This window comes from Tachypleus tridentatus, chromosome 3 (assembly GCF_004210375.1).
Source record: "Tachypleus tridentatus isolate NWPU-2018 chromosome 3, ASM421037v1, whole genome shotgun sequence".
In the NCBI taxonomy this organism is placed as follows: Eukaryota; Metazoa; Arthropoda; class Merostomata; order Xiphosura; family Limulidae; genus Tachypleus; species Tachypleus tridentatus.
Genome location: NC_134827.1, coordinates 20,032,170 through 20,059,454, shown reverse-complemented (window position 1 = coordinate 20,059,454; position 27,285 = coordinate 20,032,170). Strand labels below are relative to the sequence as shown.

Here is a 27,285-nt window from a genome sequence, read left to right as displayed (position 1 = left end):
ACTTACAAAACATACAGGGTACCAAATGTGTTAAAATATGTCATAACGATTTGTCTCACACAAAATGGAAGATTCTTATAACATTATAAGATGGTTGAGACTTACCCAGTTACCAGAGAACAAGCTCCTCAGTTTGTAAAATTTTCGTTAAACTACAACGGGCTGGTTAAACTAATTGTATCTTATTATTAAAATTTATTTTGTTTCATTTAGGGAATGACGTAATAAACCACCTCATTACAGTTGGTGGACTTGTGCGTGCGACTCGTAATCTGAGGATCGCGGGTTCGCATCCCGGTCACGCCAAACATGCTCGCCCTTTCAGTTATGGGGGCTTTATAATGTGATGGTCAATCCCACTACTCGTTGATAAAAGAGTAGCCCAAGAGTTGGCGGTGGAAAGTGATGACTAGCTGCCTTCCTTCTAGTCTTACACTGCGAAATTAAGAACGGCTAGCGCAGTGCTGCTACTGGTTGCTTTCAAATATTATTTCAAAATGTTAGTTAGTTATAGTCGGGCGTCGGATATTGTAATATTTGATGATGAAGTTTTAGATTGTTAGATATCTAGTTTCGTTGTGAAAACGTAATTAATTAAGGTGAATAAACTTATACTTGTTTTAGAAGTATGTTTTGTTAAATTCGTTTTTCGAAGGAAATCGTCTTTTGCAATGGGCCTTTATATAAATCTGAATAGGGCATGTGTGAAACTGATACATTAATCAGCCAGTCCTATAAGTACAGCTAAGTTCCGCATGAAAACAAATTATAGTATACATAAGGTTCTTGATTCGTGACTCTTTACAACAAAAATGCGTTCCGCCCTTAAGAGCTGTTTAAGTGAAACTCAAATCTCATTAATTCGTAATGAGTCAGACAAGAGGAGCCAGAAAGCTAGTGGTACGTGCTTGTTGATAAGCTGAATCTTGATCAGGGTTCTTAAAGGGTCTGGTGCTATGTAGACTGCTTCCTCCAGCACTATTGATCTTGTGACCTACTTTCACTTAAGTTGGCTCCATTAGGTTTAGAACACTGTTAAATTCTAAACACCACATAATTGATGGATCTGTATTTATATAAAGTCACAATAATAATTGCATTATTCTTATTATGAGGACCCGGCATGGCAGGTGGTTAGGGCACCCGACTCTCTCTCTTTCTTGGTGTTTGTGTATGATATGTTCGTACCTTGGAGTTTCAAGTTCTCTTTGACCTCTTCCTCCTCCCCGTACTTATGTGATCTACTAGTATTTGATTGTGACAGCTACTTCATTTTTGGGTCAGAGTGAACTGAATATTACTCCGACCCTTTTCAGGACAATGTCCATGTATTGTGATACATATATGGTTATTATTTTGCCCATCAGCAGGATGTAAAGTTTGTTGGTGGCATTTTTTAATTTTGTTTTATTCATTATATCTATCTATATATATATATAGATATATATAATGAATACATATATTTTTATTATATATTCATTATTTATTTATTTATGTTTAAAATATATATTGACCGGGAGAGATGTTTAAGACTAACTTCATCATGTGTGAGGTACCTGTCTAGTTCGCATTGTAATTCGTTTTTCATCCAATTTTTATCAAAGTATGTTATTGTACTATGTAGGAGTAAGTCTAGTACGATTGGTATGTTCGAATATTTATGTATGGAACTCTGCATGCTGTTGTGAGGAGTGTATTTTGGATTGTTTGTAGTTTGGTTTTAAATATTTTGTCGTTTACTGTTATCCATGCTGGAGCTGCGTACTCTATTACTGGTCTAATGTATGTTTTGTAAATTTTTAGTATGTTGTCTGTAGATGCTCCATTGTTCTTGCCAGTTAGACTCCTATTATAGTTGGTTCTTCGCCAGACTTTATTTTTAATTTCGTTGACATGGTTAATCCCAGTTAATCTTGAATCATTGGTTAGGCTTAAAAATTTAACCGATGTGGCATTCTGAAGTAGTGTACCATTCATGTATAATTCTGGTTGTAGTTTTTTGTGTTTTGTCAATTTCGTAAAGACTACGAGTTGTATTTTTGCTGTGTTTATTTTTATTCTATATTTTTGACAGTATTCACTTATTCTATTTAGTTGCGGTTATATGTTAGTGGCTGCTATTGTTGGTGTTGCGGCACTTTTCCAGACTGCCACATCATCAGCGAACTCTGAAGAGAATCCATATTGTTTACATACATGGTGAAGAGTATAGGGCTAACCACTCCTCCCTGAGGGACATCAGCTTCTGGATTAAAGTACTCAGAAAACGTACCCTCAACATTCACTCTACACTTTCTATTTTCCAAGAAGTTAGATAGCCAGCGAATAATTCCACGCGTTAGTCCCATTTCATTCATTCAGAACCTGAGACTATCGTGCCATACGGTGTCGAATGCTTTCTCGATATCGAGGAAGCAAGCAACAGTGTATTCTTTTTAATTGAAGCTATTTATTATCGTTTCGGTTAATCCTATTAAATGATCTGTGGTTTGTCTAAATTTCCTGAATCTATTTTGTTCTTTTGGTAATTTTGATGTTATCTCCAAGAATGTAGAGAGTCTATTACTGATTATTCTTTCGAGAATTTTTACCTGCACAGCTGGTCAGGCTGATTGGTCGGTAGCTACTAGGTTTAGTTGCTGGATTGCCTTCCTTATGGAACATTAATATATCAGTGAGTTTCCAAGAAACTGGGATGTATCCTGAGGATAAAGATAGATTAAATAGTGTTTTTCGGTGGTCAAACAATTTCGGAGTGCCTTTTTTTAGGAGGATAGTTTGTATTTCATCTTCACCTGGAGATTTTTTTGTGTTTTTATGCTTCAAAAAGTTCGTGTACTGATATTTCTTTCATTAGTATTGTGTCTTCGTAGTTTTCATAGTTTGTGATGTGTATTGTGATTGTCTCAGATATGCTCATTGGGAAAATTGGTTCAACTTTTTTATTATTATTTAGTATATGGTTGGTGACTTTATTGTTGAAATATGTATTCATATCTGGATCAGAATGAGTTTTAAATGTATTTTGTAGTTGAGCTTTGAAACTATTATACTTTAAAATCTGTTTTGAATTTTGCGCAAAGTTACATGAGGACTATCTGCGCTCGCCGTCCTTAATTTAGAAGTGTAACACTAGAGAAAAGGCAGCTAGTCATCACCACTCACCGCCAGCTCTTTGGCTACTACTTTACTAACCAAAGTAGGATTGGCTGTCATATTATAACACTCCAACGGCTAAAATGACGACCATGTTTTGTGTGACGGCTTCAGAAGCGAAGAAACTATCTCTAGTTGTTGTTTTGAATTTCATACAAAGTTGCACGAGGGCAATCGATCTGTGCTACTCGTCCCTAATTTAGTAGTGTAGGGCTAGAGAAAAGGCAGTTCGTCATTACCACCCACCGTCAACTCTTGGGCTACTCTTTCACCAACGAATAATGAGATTGACCATCAAATAATTAGGATAGTAGGAGGTAGAGAAACGTAATATCATCACAAATGAAGAAACTCTTTCTCTCAAAATGGAATTTTTTAAACATAAAATAGATTTAGTTTTTGATGAACATTAAAAACTATTTTTTACTTATTTACTGTTATAAATTTATTTTCCAATTGACATTTGCTTTAGTTAAACATGTATTTAAAAATGCATGTAACATATTATAAAATGTGTATTTCGAAATGTCCGTTTTTTCTCTAAATCTGTAAAAGATTTTCGAGTGTCAAAATCATCAATGTACTGTGTGCGTATATAATGTACTCGTGACTACCAGTATTGTTGGCAAATGTGCCTTTAAGAATGTCTTCTCCAGTTTATAAATTCACACGTTAAAAACAGTTGTACATTGTTGGTTTTATACAGTTAGTATATTATAAACCTCGAAAACTATCAGTGTGATAAACGTTTATCAATTGGGACACTGCAAATATTTGAGCAAGAATATTTATAGAATTCGGCCATCACAAACTGTCTTACTTCAGTGAATTAACTTTGAACGTTAGTATTTCTTCGGCTATTAATAAATGACGTGAAAGCAGCCAAGAACAAAGAGCTAGCTGGTACCCGTTAATTGAAGTGTACCGATATGACTCGAAATTAATTCGTTCATCGTAAACCATCGAAAAAATATTTAATTTCGCACCAGAGAGAAGAGTCTTTATTCTTTGCAACTTTGTAAAACTATTGCATATAAATTATCATTTCTAATTAATATTCGTAATAACTGTTATTATGAATTGTGTTATTGTTTGTATATTAAAATATATATGTGTTAAGAGAGAAATATGTGTCGTTTAGTCATGATGTAAAATATCAGAAATTTTACGTTTTACGTTTTCTTTTACTTTATTAACAATAACAAGTTTGTAACTTTTTTATAATTTATATTAATACGGTAAAGACGGTTGAAGCCTAAAAATGTCTCAAACACGAAATCTTGTATCAACGATATAATCCTCTAATGAAAGTGAATAGTCTAAAATATTTTATATTTCCAAATGTTCAGATTATTCAATGAATTACATTTAAAATTTTATCTTGGTATATTCCGTAAGCCACTCCTTTACCAAAGTATAGTGGGATTCACTGCACATTATAACGCCCCTACGGCTGAAAGGGCGAGCATGTTTGGCGTGACGAAGAGCCTAAACCGCGACCCTCAAATTACGAGTTGAGACCATTAACCAGCTGGTCATGCCGTGCTGTTTTGAAAAAGGAATAAATTCTAAGTACAACTTCTGCTTAGTGATAAATTTATTTGCTGAGATCATGCATTTATGTTGTTTCTTTCTTTGTCTTACATATGGTATGATGTTTTCGCATTAATTAGGTATCTCAAACATGCAGTTTATATATGAATGTTTATTCCCTCTAATATTGTTAATTTCTTAACTAAGGCATTACGTTGCCAACTCACGTAGCTTTCAAAAGAGATTCTGCAAAACAATCGTGATATTCAGTTATTAGATATAGAGTTCAAATTAAAGGTTTTCTAGGAGTAAACATGATTAGTTTATAAAATAAACATGTCAACTACCTCATCTGTTTTGTTGCATTTCGTTCGAGTGATTTATATTTTCCAAGAAAGTTAATACCTTTATAGATATATTTAAAAAACAACAACAGCGATTGTAAATTATTAGGATACTGAAAGGTACTGGGGCCCGGCATGGCCAAGCGCGTTAAGGCGTACGACTAGTAATCCGAGGGTCGCGGGTTCGCGCCCGCGTCGCGCCAAACATGCTCGCCCTTCCAGCCGTGGGGGCATTATAATGTGCGTTCAATCCCACTATTCGTTGGTAAAAGAGTAGCCCAAAAGTTGGCGGTGGGTGGTGATGGCTAGCTGCTTTCCCTCTAGTCTTACACTACTAAATTAGGGACGGCTCGGTGCAGTGGGCTAACAACCTACTCACTTAAAAACCTGTTGAAGAATCCGCAAGTGATTGCTGCCCTGTGTTCCTTGCTGGAATCGAGTGGTGAATGAATGAAAGGTATTGTGTTTACCAATAGATTATACGTATATTAATAATAACATAGAACAGTTAACTTTGAGAATTTACATACTTTTGTTTAGCATAGTGTTGGAATTATTATATTCAGCAGCCTATTAATATTCAGGAATCGGAAATCCTATAACCCGAACGTTTTAGAATAGTGGACCTTCTTTCTTCATTGGCGAATTGAAGAAGAAAGGTCCACCTTTCAAAATCTCTTGGGTTAAAGGGTATCTTTCCATTGTTAGCAAAAGTTCTTGAACATCATGTGATCATATGTTACTCCAGGGCATTTGTTTGGTAGTTTGTTATTTTATTTCTCTTTGTTTTAATATCAGAAAACATTCAAGAAAAGTTCAAAGTGTATTTTAAAAATTAGATGTAATTTTGGAGCACCCTCGGAATTGACCTGTGTAAAGAGAAAATTATTTTTATTTCTTGCTCTGGAAGTTCATATGTAATGCTGTATTGTGACTTAAAACTCAACTGCCTTAGAAGTACAAGCGTATAATATTTTTATGTTGTACTATTTCATTTTAACTTCATCACAAATTTTACCGAAAATTGGTGCTTCCCTATTTAAATATGCGAGCCCCGAACGCTCAGGTAATAAGACACTCAACTCGTAATCCGAGAGTCGCGGGTTGGAATCCCCATCACACCAATCATGTTCGCCATTTCAGCCGTGGAGGCGTTATAATGTGACGGTTTATCCCACTATTCCTTGGTAAAAGAGAACCCAAGAACTGGCGGTAAGTGATAGTGACTAGCTCCCTCTCTCCTGTCTTACACTGCGAAATTAGGGACGGCTAGTGCAGATAGCCTTTGTTTATCTTTGCGCGAAATTCAAATAAAAACAAACAAACTATTTAAATATACATCTATTAATAAACAAGTACGTTGAATACCGTTTCTTTATAGGCGAAACCGTACCCAGCTACTTTCCTTTGGTAATGTGTTGAACGACTTTAATGCATAGTATGATTCTTTTAAACTGCTAGAGAGAATGCAGTTTAATGGGCCAGATATATCAACAGATGTGACAAAACTATATCTCATGAAGTTTAAACTTTGTTTTCCTTAGAAACAGATTTGTGTTTTGGTGATGATTAAAGATTGTATTTTTTTTACTGATTTAATCTTATATATTTATTTTAATATTGATGGCTGCTTTAGTTAAACATATATTTAAATATGTATGTAACTTTCTCTCTAGTGTTTGGGTATATATAATTTTATACCCATGAGGGTCAGGCACACCAGGCCCATTCCTCCTTCCATTACATTGTTGGAATTGACTAATTAATATGGATTAATATCAACTCAGACTGGTCCTTTTCAGGGCAATGTCCATTTATATTTTTCTTTTTTTAAAAGTCTAGTACGTAGGTGGCTGTTTTTATTTAGCACTATTTTATTAATTATTATTATTTAAATTTGATTTTATCTAAAGATCAGATGTACAGATCTTACATCCATGATTTACTGGATATTGATGTGTAATACTGTGAATTTATCCATGTTTAACAGAGTTCATGATGTATGTTGACATTTGTGGTAGGTATTTTTCGATGTTTTTCATAATTATTTTAACGATTATATCTGTTAGACTGTTTTCATTATTTGGATTTGTGTATTCTGTCACTATTTAAGAAAATATAAAAGTAATGGCATTGGTTAGTATGTTTTCAATATTCATAGGTGTGGTTTTGTGTGTCTTCAGTTATTTTAGGTAAGGTAAATGTTCATTACTTGTTGATGGTTTATCCTCCATGAATGATGTTTTCTTAACTACTGCAGCATATGAGTTTGTTTGTGTGTTTGTGTTTTGTGGTGTTTGAGTAGTAGTTGATTTTGATTGTTCTTGGATTTTGTTTGTTTGTGGCTTGTTCATGTTTGGATTTTTAAGTTCGTATAAATGTGCCTTAATAGATTTGTATTTTTGGCATCCTTTATAATTTGCCGTGTGTTCTTCTCCACAATTACAGCATTTAGGTTTAGTGTGGTACATTGTGATATTTGGTAATTTTCTCTACAGCCTACACAGCGCGCAATTGCTTGGCATGCTGCTGCTACATGTCCAAACCTTTGGCATTGCTAACTGTGTTACAACCACTGATGGTGTTTTGGTTTGTTTTACTGTGTATTTGTGATACCACATTGTGATACCATTATTTATTAGCTGGGTTATGTCTTGGGTATATTCTGTAATTATTTTAATAAGATTAGTTGGTCTTTTAATTATATCAGAAATTATTCGTTTCACTGAAACGTGTTTTATGTTTAGTTCACTTAATTCATTCTTAATATCGTTTATGTCAATAGAGTGGTGCAACCCTTTGATTACAAAAGATTTGTATGTTGGCCTAGCTCCAGGTTAGTGTATAGTTATATATCCTGTTTTAAAAGCGTCTGAAGGCCATTCTTTCATTAATATATTTAAATCATCTGGTTCCTGTCCTTGAACGAGGACCCCGCCTCGAGACACACGCTTAATGTTAGTAATGGTAATTTTACGTTTACACTTGAATATTTCCCTTGCTAGTTATGGTTGGTTGTAATTTCCTGTTATGCCTTTATGATAATTGCGTTTTTTGGTAATTTAGATATATTTTGTATGTGTGTTTCTGTGTTTGTTAGTGTTTGTTTTCTCTTACTTCTAGTCTTCACTAGGGTGAAGCCTTCGTCGTCAGAACTAGCTTCTTCTGGTTCTGAATTTGTATTTGTTTCAACATCCAGAGTGGGGTTTTTAACATTTATACTACTAGTTATTAGTTTTTTATTGTCAACAGCAGTAGCGTTCATATTTTCTTCAGTTATTTTATATATATTTTTTTTTTTTTTTCCCTATCTTTAATTTGAGTAACATTCACTGAGAAGGCTATAGTTTTTAGTTCTTCTTAAGCAAATTCTGTTAAAGTTTTTAAATTTTTATTTTTATTTACAGTTTGACCACCTACATCAGACTTACTTTTTGTTGAACACTGTCCTAGGCCTTCGACGCCACTGCATCGTTCGGCTTGCCGGTCTTCTTCGGCATTTCGGCCTGTATGGTTCGTAACTTCAAATGGTGAGTAACCCAGATAGAATTATATGAAGTGATAGGTTCTCGACAAACTTACTCTTCACTCAATTTTCCGTTATAAATTTGCTAAAATCAAAAATTCTTCTGTCTTATTTCACTTTCGCCAACAAACTCCCATGTTTGTAACTTGTATTGTTAAATGTGTATTTCTAATTTCAGCCTCTTCTCTCACTCTTTAAAAGATTCTCGAGTGTAAGAATAAACAACGTACTGTGTTTGTATGCAAATACCAGTGACTCCCAGTATTGTTGCCAACTTAACTATACGTCTCTGAACTTTCAACGTCACGTGAATTTTGAAAAAAAGAAGGATTGTTAAGCATTAATTAAACATCGAAATAGAGAACAAAACATTCAAGGATTATTTATACATATTTTACCCTTGATATAATTGTTATATTTTCAAATCTCGCTTTATACTATATCAGTAATAAAACTGAAAACTACGCCTATATTTCGATGATATCAAAAACGAGCAAAAAATACAAGGCAGTTCTGGTTTGGTTTTGAATTTCGCAAAAAGCTACACAATGGCTATCTGAGTTAGCTGTCCTTAATTTAGCAGTGTAAGACTAGAGGGAGGGAAGTTAGTCACACCATCTACCGCCAACTGTTGGCTTAGTCTTTTGCCAACGAATAATAGGATGACCATAACATAATGCCCACATGGCTGAAAGGGCGAGCATGTTTGGCGCGACTGGGATGCGAACCGACGACCCTCAGATTATGAGTCGCACGTCTTAACACGCTTGGCCATGCCGGGCCGAAAGTATTATGAAACAAGTACTACCAAGTAATGATACACATACTTCTGTTTAACACACGAAGTAAATATTATACTATATGTCAAAATAATTAAATTTATATTTGTTTTATTACAAATGTAATGTTTAAATTATTTTTACTAATTAAATAAATAGTTAATGTCTACCTCAAACTAACTGTTAACTTTTATGGTTTGCAACATATTCAGTAAGCATTATTACATTAATAATAAAAATGAAAAATAACAAATGTATAATAGTTAGATAATTGATTTTAATGTTGCATAACAAAGAACTCCAAGGCTTCTTACAGGTCTTTCTTACCATAGTCACTGTGTGGGTTCCTTGCTTCATACTAACTGCTGCGGGTGGTTTGAGATCAACCAACTCAGCCAGAACTGATCTTCCTGTACAGACGAAGTACTCCAGTCCCTGACTTACGTTTCCTTATCCAGGAAAGTAGTTATAAAAATATTCATTAAACTTCAGATTTTTTTATTTCTATGTGGAATTTATGAAATTATCTGTTGATTAGTTCTTTTAATATAAAACCTAGTAATCCGTTCAGTTAAAATGAAACAAATTAGTTTAAATCACTTTTAAACATATATTACGTTAAAATCAAATATATACTAATATAAGGTAAGAGTGTGAAAGCTATAAAGGAGTTTTATGTTCTGTTTTACATGTGTTTTGTTAAATCTGTCGATGCGTATTTTAAAAATGTCACGTTAGAAAAAACGTTAGACAATTACATCTTGATTTTGGTCTTTCAGGACAGTGAGTGGCGTTGCTGCTTTGGAAATGTTTGCAGGATCGGTATTGGAATTAGTGGGAGATAACCACGCATGCGCACGACTAGCTTGTACAACTACTACTACACATAGCGCTGTAAATCGTGAAATATTTGCAAAAGGAATTCCTGTATCGTCTCTAGATGTGAAATGACTTCTTACAGTCAAAACATTGGAGCAATGGGAATAACAAAGTATACTCATGTGCTGGCATTCTAAAATAGATAAGGACCGTTTGTATTTCAATTTTGAATGTTATTCTGAATTGCTTAAATTTATTATGTTATTTACGCAACTGTTGATATTTTAGAATGTTAAACTTGTGTAAATATGGTGACCGCTGATATTGCAGAGACGTAAAACTCAATTCACTTTTCTCATTTGCTTGATTTCCATACCAACAGGTAGCCCGGCATGGCTAGTTGAGTTAAGGCGTTCGATTCGTAATCTGAGGGTCGCGGAATCGAATCCCGGTCGCAAAAACACAAATTTGTGTTGCACAATTTCATATCAGGTAATGAAGCATTCTTTCGAGACACAGTGAATGAACCGAATACATTGCAATGTGTTATGCAACTCCGTTAAAGCATGTTATTAAGTTTTTTTTTAGCTTTTTAGCCTCAACATATTGAGTTGCCTTTATACTCTGTTGTAGCTGTACAAAACATTGCAATTTTTTCTACATAGCTTTCGAAATAAACAAATCAGCTTGCATTTCTAACACAACATTTCGGATAATTCATTCGCGTATTTTCATTTTAACCTAGTAATTTTATGATACTGTATTTGAGCTGTTTAAATCAAGGAATGATGTAATGATGTTATAGTTATTATAATAATTTACAACGTCATAATTATTTATACCTCAATTAATTTTCAAAATGTTCTTTGAAAAGAAAAATTAATTAATTCAAATTATCATTACTCTTTCAACTGACCCCTGGTGACAAAGTGGTATGTCTGCCGACTCACACTGTTAAAATCCGGGTTATGATACCCTTGATATAGTTTGGTTCTTTATTCCAAATAAATAAAATAAACAAACTAGATAAACTAGAGGGTATTTTAAATGCCTTTTAATATTACAGTAACAAAGACCAGAATGGCTACAGACACAAAACGTCTCGGAAACATTTCCAGATTTTTACAATTTTTAAAGAATAAACAAGGTACACAACAGCTATAAATTCACATAAATATATTACGCTTGTCTAAACGTTTGTTTCTGTAGCTATTGTTAATCACTAAGGTACGCAATGAGCCACTAATGCTGTGAATGTTATTGGTATCAAATCAAGAATTTTATGAGTCTCAGATTTATGTATAAGCCACTGAGGGACTTTATGTAAATATATGTTTTGACGGCGAAAAACATTAAACAACTTCCTATAGTCTTGAAGACCTCGAGAAGACGTCAACAAAAAAATTGATTCTCAGCCAGACCAAATGACAGGAATACTTTGAAGTAAAATAGATGTCAGAACTGAATGAATATATACAGTTTTACCTTATCCTGTATTAAAGGTCCAGAATAAAGATGATATCCTTACTAGTATAATACAAATGTGAACATCACAAGACGATCACTGAAATAAAACGATAAGTTAAAACTAATTCCTTCTTTAAGTTGACTGTCCGGCATGGCTAGTTGAGTTAAGGCGTTCGATTCGTAATCTGAGGGTCACGGAATCGAATCCCGGTCGCACCAAAAATGCTCGCTCTTTCAGCTGTGGGGGTATTATAATGTGACGGACAATCCTACTAATCGTTGGTAAAAGAGTAGCCTCTTGGGCTACGGGTTTGTGGCGGGTGGTGATGACTAGCTGCTTTCCCTCTAGTCTTACACTGCTAAAATAGGGACGGCTAGCTCAAATAGCCCTCGAGTAGCTTTGTGCTTAATTCAAAACAACAATAACAACGTCTATTCATCTTCGGTTCACACAATATTCATTTTATGCTACGTTAAGTAAAACCTAAAAGTTCCAGAGACTCAATCCTAAGTCTGATAGTTTACAGAGCTAAAACTCAGGTTTTAGCATGTGTAGTAGATACATCGCACAACTTTGTACATAAGAACAAACAAAATTAAAACTTAACGTATTTCATATAAGAAACTTATTTTCCCTCATATTTCTGTTTTTCATATGTTGCATCATTTACGTATTATGCACAGGTGTAGAATCAAAGAAAGTCTGCTTCGTTTATTTTTTGCTACCAAGTGTGAAACCTAAACCACGACCAATCCATCCTGTGTATAATACTCTCAACCTACACATGAGAAAATATTAAGTATTTTAACAATAACTATGACATTAGATATAAATGAATAAACACGTTACCAAAAGATCAATGAAAATAATAACATATTTAAATTACTCTCAAAAGTGATAAATGATAATATGAATGTATTAATTTTAGGAACAGACGAAGAAAGAGGACTTGTGAAATTGAGAGAACAAGGCTTTGAACATAATTTTTCTCAAGGTGATCAGCTGAAACTGTCATACAACCAGAATATTTTTCTTGATAAAATGAGACCGTTATTTAAAAGAGTTAAACCTAAAAATAATAATAATTATTATTTCAATATCTCGGAAGTAAAAAAACAAAACAAAAAACAATTTTCATTATTTTATGTATTGGATGTATTCATTCGTGTTCATTATGACTGTAGCGTTACCTTTATCTGCTTTTAGAAATACAGCTCACGAATCAAAAAAACACGAAACCATGTACTGCTGTATACCATATATTCCTGACATCAGCAAACAAATAACCAACATTTGGCAAAAATTAGTAACAAAATATGACATTCCAGTTAATACCAAATTTATTCAAAAACCCGGCACAAAACTGAGATCTATACTATGTAAAAACTACACTGACAAACACCACACCAACATTATTTATAAAATACAATGTGATAACTGCCACAACTTCTATATTAGAGAAACAAGTAGAAAAATGGAAACCAGATTCAAAGAACATAAAATGTCACCTTCACACGTTTTCGAACACTGCAAGTCAAATAAACACAACATAACCATAGAAAACACTCAAATACTAAATAAAGAAAGAAACATAAACAAACGCAAAATTAAAGAAGCCTTACTAAAACAACAACTTAAACCCAAAATAAACCAATATAAAGGAACGCCTTTATACCTATATTAATATAATAAAATAAATAAAATTATATATTCAAACATCTAATACCGCCCTCTACATTTCGACACACAGTTACACAACCCCTTTCAAACATGTGGTCAGCTTCCGGTCAGTTACCTCTTTCTTTGTTGAACCTGACGATGACCGAAGAAGGTCGAAACGTTGTTCGCTCTTCTATGTAAAATATTTTCTCAACCCAAACGAGCCGTTTTTGCATATAAATTTCTCAACAAGTGGGTTTCTCGACATCACTGATATATTAATATAATTGTGTTTTAAATTGAGCCAAATTCACTTTACTTATTAAGATAATAGTGAAATATATATATTCGTTCTCGGATCAACATATTCTATTAAAGTAAAAGTTTGTCTGCTGAGATCTAAGGTTGTCCAATGTGGGAGTCCAGGGTTAGTCGAGTTATAATTATCACTTGATACGTTTCTTGTTAAAATCACAAAGAATTAAATGAACTGTGATAATGATAGATTTAGTTAAAGGTTTAGACTCTGAAAAGAAGAAACTTTAAATAAGACTAAATAAAATTTACCATAAACTGTATATTAATATTTTGTTTTATTTTTATTCCTATTAGTAAACAAAGACAAAATAAAAAAATGAAGTTGGGTAACAAGAACAAGACTTTATTATGTTGAATAATGAGCATAATGACAAGATTGTAACATAGATGGCGGCACTATAATAAAACAGTCAAATATGGAAAAGCTATTTATAACAGCAAAGGCTTGTTTAATGTAAAATAGTTGACTACAAATTAATTTAGTAGAAATTTCACACAGTGGTTAAGTTCGACCCTTATCTATCTGTATACAGAAAGAGTCTTTAGACGATGTTCTCGACAGTATCTTGAATATTTTGGACCAATTTATCACGACTAGGTGAAATTGGCTTTAAATATTCTTAGTAGTTTTGATTAAATTAACATTATTACTCAAGAGATTTTGCAAAAGTCGTTTCTTTACCTAACTAAATAATTGGATGTGACAAAAAGTTAAAGTTGCTGAAACTATTTTAAGATACATCGCTCTGTGTTTCCAATGAGTTTTCAAATTTCTAAAATAAAATTTCCTACCTTTCGGTGTCCACATTCTGCTGTCAGGTCAAGTATGTTTAACGGATTTAACATTATATATTTATTTTAATTCCTGTGTTTGTTTCAGTTTAATATACTTATTTAGAAATGCATGTAACTTATATTGTTAAATGTGTAATACGAAAGCCTTGCTTATTATCTTCATAAGAGTCAACAATATACGATGTGCGCATATAAAATACCAGTAAAATTTAAAGAAACTCCCCTCTCAAGCTTATAAAAGGTAAGTAATGAAATGCAAGTTGACAGTTTTATATTGTTGGGTTGCTTTAGTTGGTATACTATTACCTCGGAAAATGTCATTGTGATAAACGCTTATTAATCAAAAAACTACAGTTATTTGACCAAGAACGTTTATTGATTTCGAACGTAACAAACCACTTAACTTCATGGAATTAACTTCGAACTTTAGTTTGTCAATGAGTTTACTAGATATTATTATCACTGACAAAAGTACTTGAGCTTATTGAAGCAGCTACCTAGTTTTCCAGTTGATTATATTTTACCTGTGTATGGACACAGAATTAATTCTCTCACAGTGATCCGTAAATAAAAGATTGAGTTCCAGACCAGATATAAGACTCGGAACTGTTTACAACTTTGTAAACGTTTTGTACATAAATCATTATTTAGAGTAACAGTTCTTATAAATTGTTCTGTTGTTTGTATATTAAAATATATTTGTCTAAAGAAAGAAAATTGTGTGTATCAATTTTGTAGGTAAATATTATGAATTTGATACATACTGACATTCAACTAACTTCTGAATTAAAATTAAAATTTCCAGCTATTTGAAATCGTGATACGTAACTTACGTAACATAATAAATCGTTGACTCACCAGTGATAAATTATATAATACCTAACAAATTTTCATCTTACTGTGGCTTCATTATCATCCCCTTTAATGAATATTTGATTTACTCGCTTTTGGTTGCAACAGAACTTAAACGAAAATGTTCTGATATCAAACATTTTTGTAAAGTCATCGTATAGCAGTTTTTTGTAAGTACTCACAAGTAAAGCATAATATGTGACAGAAGAAAGCCTGTTTAGTGGAAGGAGCGTTCGTACATGTGTTAAAGAAAGCACCAGACTTTTTCAGTTTAGGGGGAGTTTGAATGAAGGTAGAAAACATTGAGGGGGATAGAAGGAGTAGAAATGAAAACTCCACGAAGTTTTTAAATTGATATAATCCATAATAAATCCTCACAGAGAGAAGAAACGTAAATACAAGCTCTCTGAGAAAGATTACATATTACTATATTTGTCACTTTCGGCTCAAGTTGCTGGTTCTAAGGCAATATCCACATAACACATGTTACTTCCCGTACAAAGTTCTATCTGTGACTTGAGTTTGGGTTCGTAACTTTTCCAATGTAGCCGTGCATGGATAAGGAACAGACCCACAGAAAAAGTCACTTGCGCTTTTATATGTATATCTAGATAGATTAGCGAAATAGTATGTAGAAATTCACACCACATGTATAATATTATACAAATATTTACATTATTCACAATTGTTCCATGGAGAGATAAGCTTAAAAAAATAATTGTATAACACAATTCTCATTTTTCGAATTTTGTCATGATATAGTATTTAAAAAATAGATTGTAGTTCTATTAAATAAAATTAGTCGGTTAATTGTTTATAGTAATGGCTTCGTTATCGTTTCATTAAAATATCTCATTTAAGTTCAATGTTTTGTTTCGTAAAGAGAAAGAAAAAAAAACCCACTAACAATAAACTAAGCTGTTGCTAACAAAATTTTCCAGTCAGCACAAGGTTTCATGAAACACTAGGGCTTCCTGTTTCCTTTTATTGTTCTCAAGAAGTTTTCTGTAATACGTTCGGCACGTGGTAAAATTGAATAGACCAGGTCTTTCTGTTATAGAAATAAATAAAAAGTTTAAAAAATTACATAATTAACCAAAAATCATCACATTAGAAGCATATAATGTACCTTGTGTACTTACTATGAAAAGGAAAGAAAATGGAATGAATATAAAACAAATACAAACAGATGCAAACTTTGATGAACTCTAATATTTAGGAGATATAAGACTGTGTAACACCCTATATCTTCTGATCAATGTAAAAGCTGTCTGTTAAACATTCTGTAATAAAGTGGGTAACAATTCCAAAACAATGAATTTTGCAGTGGTAAAAGCCTAAATTGAATTGGAAAATGAGGGTCGCGGATTCGAATCCTTTTCACAGAATATGCTTGCCCTTCAAGTCGTGGGAGGTTTGGTTTCTTTAGAATTTCGCGTTAAGCTACTCGAGGGCAATCTGCGCTAGCTGTCCCTAATTTCGCAGTGTAAGACAAAACGAAAAGCAGTTGATCATCAACACCCACCGCTAACTCTTGGACTCTAATTTTACCAACGAATAGTGGGACTGATCGTCACATTATAACGTCTCCACGGCTGAAAGTTATTTTTATAATATTTACACAGTTATACTACGTAATAAAATAATACCCAAAACGAAGAGAAAACACATAATTCAGAGTATTTCATGTATACCTATTACTGTATTCTATAAAACCTGGGCCTGGCATGGCCTAACGCGTAAGGCGTGCGACTCCTAACACGATGGTCGCGGGTTCGAATCCCGGTCGCACCAAACGTGCTCGTTCTTTCAGCCGTGGGGGCATTATAATTGAAATGGTCAATCCCACCATTCGTTGCTAAAAGAGTAACCCAAGAGTTGGCGGTTGGTGGTGATGACTAGCTGCCTTCCCTCTAGTCTTACACTGCTAAATTAGGGATGGCTAGCGCAGATAACCCTCGAATAGCTTTGCGCGAAATTCAAACAAACAAAACTATATTATATTTTTTCTTCTTACGAATGTATCTCATGAGTGATGAAGATCTGAACCATGCGGTGTAACCATGAGTTATAATTAATACTTGGTACGTTGCTTGTTAAAAGTCACAAAGAATTAAATGAGCTATGAAAGTGATAGATCTAGTTAAAGTTGCAAACATGAAAAGAAGAAAAGTTAAATTTTACTGAATAACGTTTGCCACAATCTGTATTTGGATATTTAGTTTTATTTCTATTGCTATAATTAAGGAACGAGAAAATACGAAAAATGAAGTTAGGTTACAACAATAAAACTATATTATGCTGAGTGCCATGGCAAGATTGCATCATAAATGGCAGCACTAAAACAAGGTAGTTAATTTTCGATAGGTTATACAGAACAGCGAAGACTTCTTTAAAGTAAAACTGTTGACTATAAATTAATTAAGTAGAAATTTCACGCAGTGGTTAAATTCGGCCCTTATGTATCAGTATACTGAACCGGCAAGAGTCTTTAGGGGATGTTCTCGATGGTATCTTGAATATTTTGGACCAATTTATCACTAGTATATGAAAATGGCTTTACATACCTTCAGCGGTTTTTATTAAATTAACCATATTACTCGGGAGATTTTGCAAAAATCATTTCTTTACCTAACTAAATAATTGCATGTGACAAAAATAAAGAGTTACTGAAACTATTTTCATCAAAGCAAATGCAGGCACATCGTTTTCTGTTCTCAATGAATTTTCGAGTTTCCAAAATAAAATTCCCTTCCTTTCAGTGTCCTCATTTCTACTGTCAGATCAAGTATATGTAACGGATTTAACGTTATATATTTATTTTAATATATATACTTGTTTCTGTTTGATATATGTATTTAGAAATGCATGTAACTTATGTTGTTAAATGTGTAATACGAAAGTCCTTCCTTTTCTCTAAATTTTTATAAGATTGTTGAGCGTAACAATAAACAATGTACGACAATGAATGCTAAAATTTATAGAAAATCTCCTTTCGAGCTCACAAATGGTAACTAACGAATCTTAGAGAGACACTTTCATATTGTTGGTTTGCTTCAGTTAGGATATTATTACCTCGGAAATTATAATTGTGGCAAACGCTTATTTATCAGAAAACTACAGATATTTGACTAAGAATGTTTATTGGTTTCGAACGTAACAAACCATTCAACTTCATTGAATTAAATTCGGATTTAAATATGTCACCGAGGATATTAGATATTATTATCACTGAAAAACGTATTTGTGCTTATTGAAGCAGCTAACTAGCTTTACCCTTAATTATATTTTACCCGTGTATGGATAAAGAATTAATTTGCTGTTGGTGAACTGTAAATAAAAGATTGAGTTCCAGACCAGATATTAAACTCAATACTGTTGACAAGTTTGTTAACGTTTTCTACATAAATCGTTATTTAGAATTACAGTTATTATAAATTGTGCTGTTGTTTGTATATTAAAATATAGTTGTGTAAAGAAAGAAAATTGTGTGTATCAATCTTGTTGGTAAATATTATATATTTGATATTAATATTCAATTAACTTTTAAATTAAAATTAAAATTTTCAAGTATTTGAAATCGTACTACGTAACGTATATAACATAATAAAATGGTGACTCATCCGTGATAAAGTATAATAGATTATGTGTTTTCAGTTTACTGTGACTTCATTGTCATTCCGTTTAATGAGTATTTGATTTATTCGCTTCTGGCTGCAACACAACTCAAGTGAAAACTTTCCGATGTCAAACATTTTTGTAAAGTCATTGTATAGCAGTTTCATGTGAGTACTCACAAATAAATCATAATATGTGACAGAAGAAAGCCTATGTAGTGGAAGGAGCGTTCGTACATGTGTGAAAGAAAGCACCAGACTTTTTCAGTTCAGAGGTAATTTGAGTGAACGCAGGTATACGTAAAAACACTGAGGGGGACAGAAGGAGTACAAAGGAAGGCTCCACGAAGTTTCTAAATTGTTATAACCTACAATAAGTCCTCACACAGAGAAGAAAGGTAAATAAGAGCTCTCTCGACCAAGATTACATAAACATCCTGAATTTTTAATATGAGTCCATTTTGTCGAATAATTTTGACAAATATTACTATATTGGTCACTTTCGGCTCACGTTCCTGGTTCTGAGGCAAAACCACGTTACTTCCCGTACAAAGTTCTACAAGTGACTTGAGTTTGTAGTTTGTAGCTTTTCAGATATGCCCGTACGTGGATAAGGAACAGACCCACAGATGAGACATTTTCCCTTTTATATATATATCTAAATAGATTGACTGAAGAGTCTGTAGAAATTCACATCGTATGTATAATATTATAAAATATTTACATTATTCACCATTGTTCCATAGAGAGATGAGCTTAAAAGAATAACTGTATCACACAATTATCATTTTCCGAATTTTGTATTGATATAGTGTTTAAAAATGAGTTTGTCGTTCTATTAGATAAAATCCGTCGGTTAATTATCAAGAGTAATGGCTTCGCTATCGTTTCGTTGAAATATTTAATTTAAGTTCAATGTTTTTTACCGTAAAGAGAAAGAAAAGAAAACATATCAATTAAAAACTAAGCTGTTGCTAACAAAATGTTCCAGTCAGCACAAGGGTTTTATGAATCACAACGGCTTCCTGTTTTCTTTTATTACTCTCAAGAAGTGTTCCGTAACACGTTTGGCTCGTGGTCAAATTGAATAGATTTGATCTTACTGTTAGACAATTATGTGAATGTTTCACGAAGTTAAAAATACGTATATCATTAATCACAAAATATCACATTAGAAGCAGATAATATATCTTGTGTACTTACTATAAAAAGGAATGAAAATAAAATGAGTATAAAACAAATATAAACAGATACAAAATTTGAGGTACTCTTAGTAATATAATATTGTGTAATACCCTATATCTTCTGATAAATATAAAAGCTGTCTATTGATGATTCTGTAATATTTGATTTCAACGCCTCAAATACAGCGACTTACTTGCAGATCTCGTAGTGGTAAAAGCCTAGCTCAAATTGGCAAATGACGGCCGTGGATTTGAATCCCTTTCAAGGAATATGCTCGCCTTTTCAGCCTTGGGAGGTTTGGTTTGGTTATTTTGGAATTTCGCCGAAAGCTACTCGATAGCTATCTGCGTTAGCCGTCCCTAATTTAACAGTGTAGACTAAAGAGAAAACAGCTAGTCATCACCACCCACCGCTAACTCTTGGACTAATCTTTTACTAACGAATAGGTTTGTGGGAAGTGTTATAAATAACGTAGGTAATCCTAGCGTATAATTGTGCGACGTTCAAAAGAAACAAATCTTGCGCTACATCACTTGAATGTTTTTGATATATGTTATTGATTGTTCAAAAATTATGTTTGGCTCTAAATTTTATGCCACATATTTAATAATAGTGCTATTTTCCGAATACATTGTGAATACCTTATCACGAAGGTGGAACTAAGCAAATTGTGGTATTCAAAAATTATATGTTTTAAATCAAATGTCTTAAGTTTTAACTAGGGAGAAAACATCATTATATATTAGGATGAACGATCTACACTTTAGTAATGTTTAAAATCTAATAATTCATTAAAATAAAATATTTCACTTTTACACAAGTATAAAAATCATTAGGAACGGTAGTAATTAATATTAGGGATCATGATGAAACAAAATGGTGGTCATAAAAACAGTTCGTTATAAACCACTTTAACAAATATTTAAATAATAACAATAACCAGTTTACACTTTTGGTTCAGTAAAACTAAAGCTTAGTGTATTTATGAAGTCGTCTAAATCGTTATCTAAGTGTTTAATGAGTGAATAGAAATTTCAATTTTTCAACGAATTTCCATCGAAGTAGAGAAGTGCGTTTTCCATACATGCGTTCGGAAGAAAATAACGAAACTTGTCGCTCTGATTATTTCACAAAACTCTTCCATCTGAATTTTCAATGGTTTCTTTATTTTACTGAAACGTATGTTTGTGTGTGTGCATTTTATGTGGCGAAGCCACATCTGCTGTGTCCATCGAAAGGAATCGAACCCATGTTTTTAACGTTGAAAATCTATACTTACTCTTGTCCCAGCGAGTTAGTTTCTGAAGCGAATACTAATATATACATATATATGATTTGCTACTTTGGAATATAATTACACTTGAAGTTAAGCTGATAGAGATCTGAGTAATAATATTGATTCGAGTATAAACATGTCAAGTTTCGTATTATTGTCCCCGCTAATACAGCGATAAGTTTACGAATTTAAAACGGTGGACTCAGCAGATAGCCCGAGGTGGCTTTGCTAAATGAAAACACACACAGTTTCGCATTGCTGGTGCCCAAAAATATGGCTAACAAAAAGAATATGGACAAGTACCTTTATCTGGTTTCAGTTCATCTCTATTTTTAATTGTATTGCTTTGAATTATTGTTGTATGTTAAAAATGTAATATTTTGACGTTAAGCTAAAATTTTAGTTTTCACTCGAGAAATCGTGTTGTATTATATACACGTGTTCTGCTATAGCATAATGTTCAATTTAACGGTTTATTACGTGTTGTTCTTTAAGTGTCTGTAATGGGTAGGTTTGTTTGACCAATATAAATCCCAGCGTTATATTTCATCTGAATAATTTGTGTCAATCCTTAACATTTGCTTAATTTTATTCTTAAGGATAAAAATGGGATAAATTAGTTGGTTGTTAATCGTAGAATACCAAATAAGTTTAAAGTTCGTATTTAATTTATTTTATCAGGTCATCCCACATGTAATGTCCGAATAATTAATACAGAAATGCATCATTATTGCTATCTTTGTAGAAGGCCTTAATGCCTATAATATGTAGTAGGACATGTATAAACATGTTCAGACAAACAAAACAAACTAACCCAACTCCACTTTTTCAGATCTTTAATCAAATAAACCATTATGAAGATGGATGTGTCTGAGGAACACATTAGACAGGTAATAATTTATGATTACAATCTATTCCGAAGTTTGCAGAACTATATTGATGGAAAAGAGTTTGGAACACATAAAGATCTCAAAACTTCTCTCTCTACGTTGTTTTCCACAAACCCCAAGAACTTTATACAAGTGACATTGAGAAGCTGGTGAATCGTTGACAGGAAGTAATTAATAATAATGGGACATATATTGTCGATTAAATAACATTAAAAGCGTTTGAAATCCTTTCTCTCTTTCTGAACCTAAAATTGGACATTACTTAAGGGATGATCTGATATAAGCAGACTTGAATATAGCATTATTAATTAACACTGGACCAATACTAAATTCGTTCAATACTCCGTTTTCAAGGTAACGATACTGACCTCAACAAGGTTTAATGTGGGTGGTAGGTTTTCAAGAGAAAAATTTTACACGTGGATGGTTTGGCTTGTTTCAAATATTACACGAAACTACACGAGCTCTATCTGTGCTAGCAGTCTTTAATTTAACAGTAAAACATTAAGGAAAGGGAGCTAGCCATCAGCACCCACCGATAATTCTTGGGCTACTCTCTTACAATCAGTAGTGGGATTGATCGTCATATTATAACGCACTCAAGGTTGAAAGGACGAGCATGTTCGGTGGGACGAGGATTCTAGTTAGCCATCTTCCAGTTGGGAATGAAGAACTATAACTACCTGGTTATGCTGGGTAAAAGCAAGATTACAGGCCTAAACTGCAACCACATATGACTAGCTTGTTCGGAGACAGGATATAAAATCTTGATCCTCATCGCGAGTCATGTCACGGCGAGTCAACCACGAAGCCATGTTAAGTTCAAATTCTCTATTAATTATATTTTGTGTTTTCTTTGTAATTCACATTAACTGTAACTTTCTATTTGTTTATTTTCTTTGCCCAAAAACGTAAGATTTACCAACACAAATGTGAACAAGAGCATTTGGTACATCCAGCATTGGGTACACTTCTTAATTTACCGGTAATGTTAGGTTAAAGATACCATATTTTTATACCAAAATTAAAAATAAACTAAAGGGTTTCCAATAACAGCTAAAATAATCTATGTACAAATCTTTACCATACAAGAACAACCCTGGGTTATCATCAGCAAATAAAGTCTGTAAATTTTCTTTAGTTCAAAGCATTCTACTTATCCAAAGAATCCACACAAATCGAGAGTATCTCTTGTTTTATGCTATCAAGAACAGGAATATTAAGTCGTGTGATTCTTAAGCAATTTTAACGGTTCACCACCAGCGAATTATTGAGTAAAATCCATATTGTTCAATGCCTTGTAAATAGAAAACAGAAACCAGATGAATATTCATCAAAACTGGATTAAATTTAAGAGTTAATGTTTTTAATAAAATAAATGTACCTTATTTTATGAACCCTTTCCTTGTTGAATTTTCCGTTGGTTTACAGTTTCAAAATAATTGTAATTACATTTGAATTTGTTACACATAGTTATCTTTCGAAATAAAATAAACAAACAACAACCATGACATTGGATGTAAGAAGCATTTAAACCATCTCATAAATGTATTATCTGGGTTGTCTAATCTGCTTGAATGTTTGTGACAAATTTCATAGTTTTGAAACTCTAAACCCCAAAATGTTTCTGGTTTTCCTTGTAAAGCGCAATGAATACGAAGTTGCTTAAACCACTTTATCAAAAGCACTACTGAACTTTGGGTATTACATAAAGCCTCGTTCTTATTACAAAACATTTGTGATAATATTATTTCGACCAGTAATACTCAGCAATTAAAGCTAATTATAATACTTATAAGATAATCTCCGTATCATGTTCCAAACTGCAACATTTCCAAAACTGCTGGAGCTTGGAGTGCTATATTCTGAATGAACGTTCTAGCCTGACTAGTCTGCCTAAAATGTGAACCGTCATCATGACTGAGTTCAGTTTAGATACATTCAGGTTATTTATCTCTCCATGAAATGTTTTCTGAAGGTGTGTCAGAAAAATTGTGTCTACCCTTTTTCATATCGAGGCTGTGGTTAAGTGACGAAACACGTATCACCAGGCTTCAGGTTTCAATGATTGAAAGTCACAGATTCATTCTTAATGTTTCAACACCAAAAAAAAAACAACTTATACACAGATTCCTTTAACGCTTGCGTGTCATATCAACACATAGTATTTTACACTAGATCGTATCCCTGAGATGTTAACACTACCAAAATAGTTTTCTCAGAATTATCACTACACGTGTTCACATTCATCCTAATTAGGTCATTATGAATTTAAACTTCGAGGAACGTAACGATACATTTTTAATATATATATATGTATAAATTGTTTGCTGCATGATAAGAAGGCCTTTCTTTCAATACCAGACTTGTAATCTGCACATACCCAAAGTTATTCGTTTTAAATGTCCAAAGTAGGGGAATCAACAGACACAATAGGCCTAATATTAGTAATAAAAATCTCAGCAAAGTGCAGATATTTCATCAGATTCTTTTTAATTAGTCGAGTATAGACGACGGCCCAACATGGCCAAGAGTTTAAAGCACTCGATTCGTAATATTCGGATAAAGGGTTCGAATCACGTAACACCAAACATGCTCGTCTTTTTAGCCGTGTGGGTGTTATAATGTTGTTGTCAATCCAACTATTCGTTGATAAAAAATAGCCCATGAATTAGTGGTGAGTGTTGATGACCAGCTATGTTTCAACTATTTTTTCATTGCTAAATTAGGGACAGATAGCGCCCAAAACCCTCGGGTATCTATGCGGGAAATCCTGAAATGAAAAAAAAACAATTGTATATTTCGATTGAATGTGTTTAAAGTGATAATTGGAATGGAGATAGCGAGACATAAATCTTTTTTTTTTTTTTTTTGTCTCCAGTTAACTGTACAAAGTATCATTAAGATATCTATGCTCTACTGACAACTGGTATCGAAACTCAGGTTTTAGTATTATTAGTCCTCAAAGCTACTGCTGAGCCATTTAAATTCCGTCTCTGATTTAACAATTAATTTAATGTTAGCTCTTTTAAAACAACAAAATGTAAATAAATTGTAATTTCAATATATTATAATTCATACTAGCGCTTTGTTGTTGAAATCCAGGAATACTCAATTTACTGACCGTAAATAAAAAAATATAAAACACAAAAGAATATACGTCTAAGCTTAGACGATGAATAAATTTAGAATAATTAAATTAAAGTTTCTCTTGAACTACTTGGCTCCAGAGTATTACAAATTTATGGCAGAGTGAGGTTTAATTCTAATGTAATTATAGATTATGATTACATGTGCTTTTCAATAAAGTAATTTTTTTCCACAAAATCTAGCTGAAACCCAATGCTAGAATTCTTTATCATAAAGGAGTTCATCTGTTGAGTGCATTATGGTTTTCTAAATACAACCACTTGAATTTTTGGTGGATTGACAGATCAAGCAGAGGTCACTTCAATTGTTTATTTTAAACAGCCGAGTTTGTCAGATAGACGCATAATTTTTTAAATATATTATCGGGATAAGACAAAAACTTACGTTCAGAGAAAATACTTTTGCAACGATAGAAGTTGTTTGTTATTAGCATAAAATGCTATCTATATGTGCTCTGCCCATAACGGGTATCGAAACCCGTATTTTTGCGTAGTAAGTCCGCAGACATGCTGCTGTGCCAGAATGTGGGGTGCTAACGTATTAAGCTGTAAAGAGAAGACGGTGCAACTTTTAAAACCTGCTATAACCAAATGGAATGACGTGTGTAGGTGTGTTTGTACAGGCAGTATTTTAATTTTAAACGTTTCAACCTTTACATTTAGGTTCTCAACACATCTGCATGCTGAACCTCCAACACTTGAAACATTGTGAACTTTTTCTGGTTTAGTATTTGTGTGTTTAACGAGTTATCTTTAAATATATTGCTACATGTGTAGCTTCTAACAGTTTTGTTTATTTTAAAAGAAAGTCACACTAAATTACCTGCTGTGTCTTCTGTGGGTAATCGTACCCCAAATTGCCTTAGCTACCTGGCAATGCCAAGCCATTTGTTATGTTTTTATCACAAAAAAACACACGTAATTCTATACCTATACTCACAATGGTTTTGTAAGCAATTTCGTTCACATAAATCATATGTTCACGTGCTGTATACTGGCTTTAGGTCAATTACATTGTCAATCTCTCGTACTCGTGATGAGAGTGGAACAGTAGAGACTCGTCGAAAAAGAAAGTTGATGTTAGGCCTCGTGAAATCCATTCGACCATTAAAATATTCTTCATATTAGTTCTTACATGTTCTCTGTTTTAGGCAAAAATGTTCTTGATAAATTACATATACTGTTTGGTTCGCATCCCAATCGCGCCAAACATGCTCGCCCTCCCAGCCATGGGGGCGTTATAATGTGACGGTCAATCCCACTATTTGTTGGTAAAAGAGTAGCCCAAGAGTTGGCGGTGGGTGGTTATGACAAGCTTCCTTTCTTCTTATATTACAGTGCTAAATTCGGGACGGCTAGCGCAGATAGCCTCCGTGAAGCTTTGCGCAAAATCCAAAAACTAAGAAACAAACGACTGAAAGAGAAATAGTTTCGTCATTTCCGGTGATTACGTTGTTCCACCTTTCATCTTTACGGATCAAGAACGCAGCAACCTGGACATATGCACCTCATTATTTGTACAATCAACAGGTACATTTACGTTGGAAGGATCATTTATACACAGTTACCTAGGGCTGTGTTCGACATAACCCATCTTCTTCTGAACCTGTTATATCTTGGAGTGAACATTAAAAAGTCCTTTGTTACCATGGTGCGGAACCAACCAGTTTACGAACTTAAGGTAATTTTAGAAAGTTTTATTCATCTATATGAACAGTCACTTGTATTAAACCTTTACTTGATGTGGAAAAAGTAACATTATAACTTGACCCGCCCTTTTTGTTTTATAACACTACAGTAATAAACTATCCAATGTACATATGAATTATATCTTTAGAAGTTATTTCAACCTTTTCCAACTTGTTTTTTTCGCAAATAGTCATAATATTATTGAAATATCGTTTGATTTTTGTCAATCA

General features: G+C 33.2%; 1 protein-coding gene and 1 long non-coding RNA gene across 3 annotated transcripts; both read left to right on the top strand.

Moving 5' to 3' along the window:
* Window positions 1-27,285, top strand: part of LOC143246494 (solute carrier family 23 member 2-like) — a 173,318-nt gene that overhangs the window by 125,086 nt on the left and 20,947 nt on the right.
* LOC143246488 (uncharacterized) lies at window positions 5,342-12,541 on the top strand. 3 transcript variants are annotated; one of them, XR_013025992.1, is made up of 3 exons: window positions 5,342-5,490; window positions 8,441-8,563; window positions 9,655-12,541. It is a non-coding gene; the product is annotated as an uncharacterized LOC143246488 (long non-coding RNA). The 3 variants fall into 3 exon arrangements; XR_013025993.1 differs by lacking the exon at window positions 5,342-5,490 and adding an exon at window positions 7,960-7,990; XR_013025991.1 differs by lacking the exon at window positions 5,342-5,490 and adding an exon at window positions 8,139-8,233.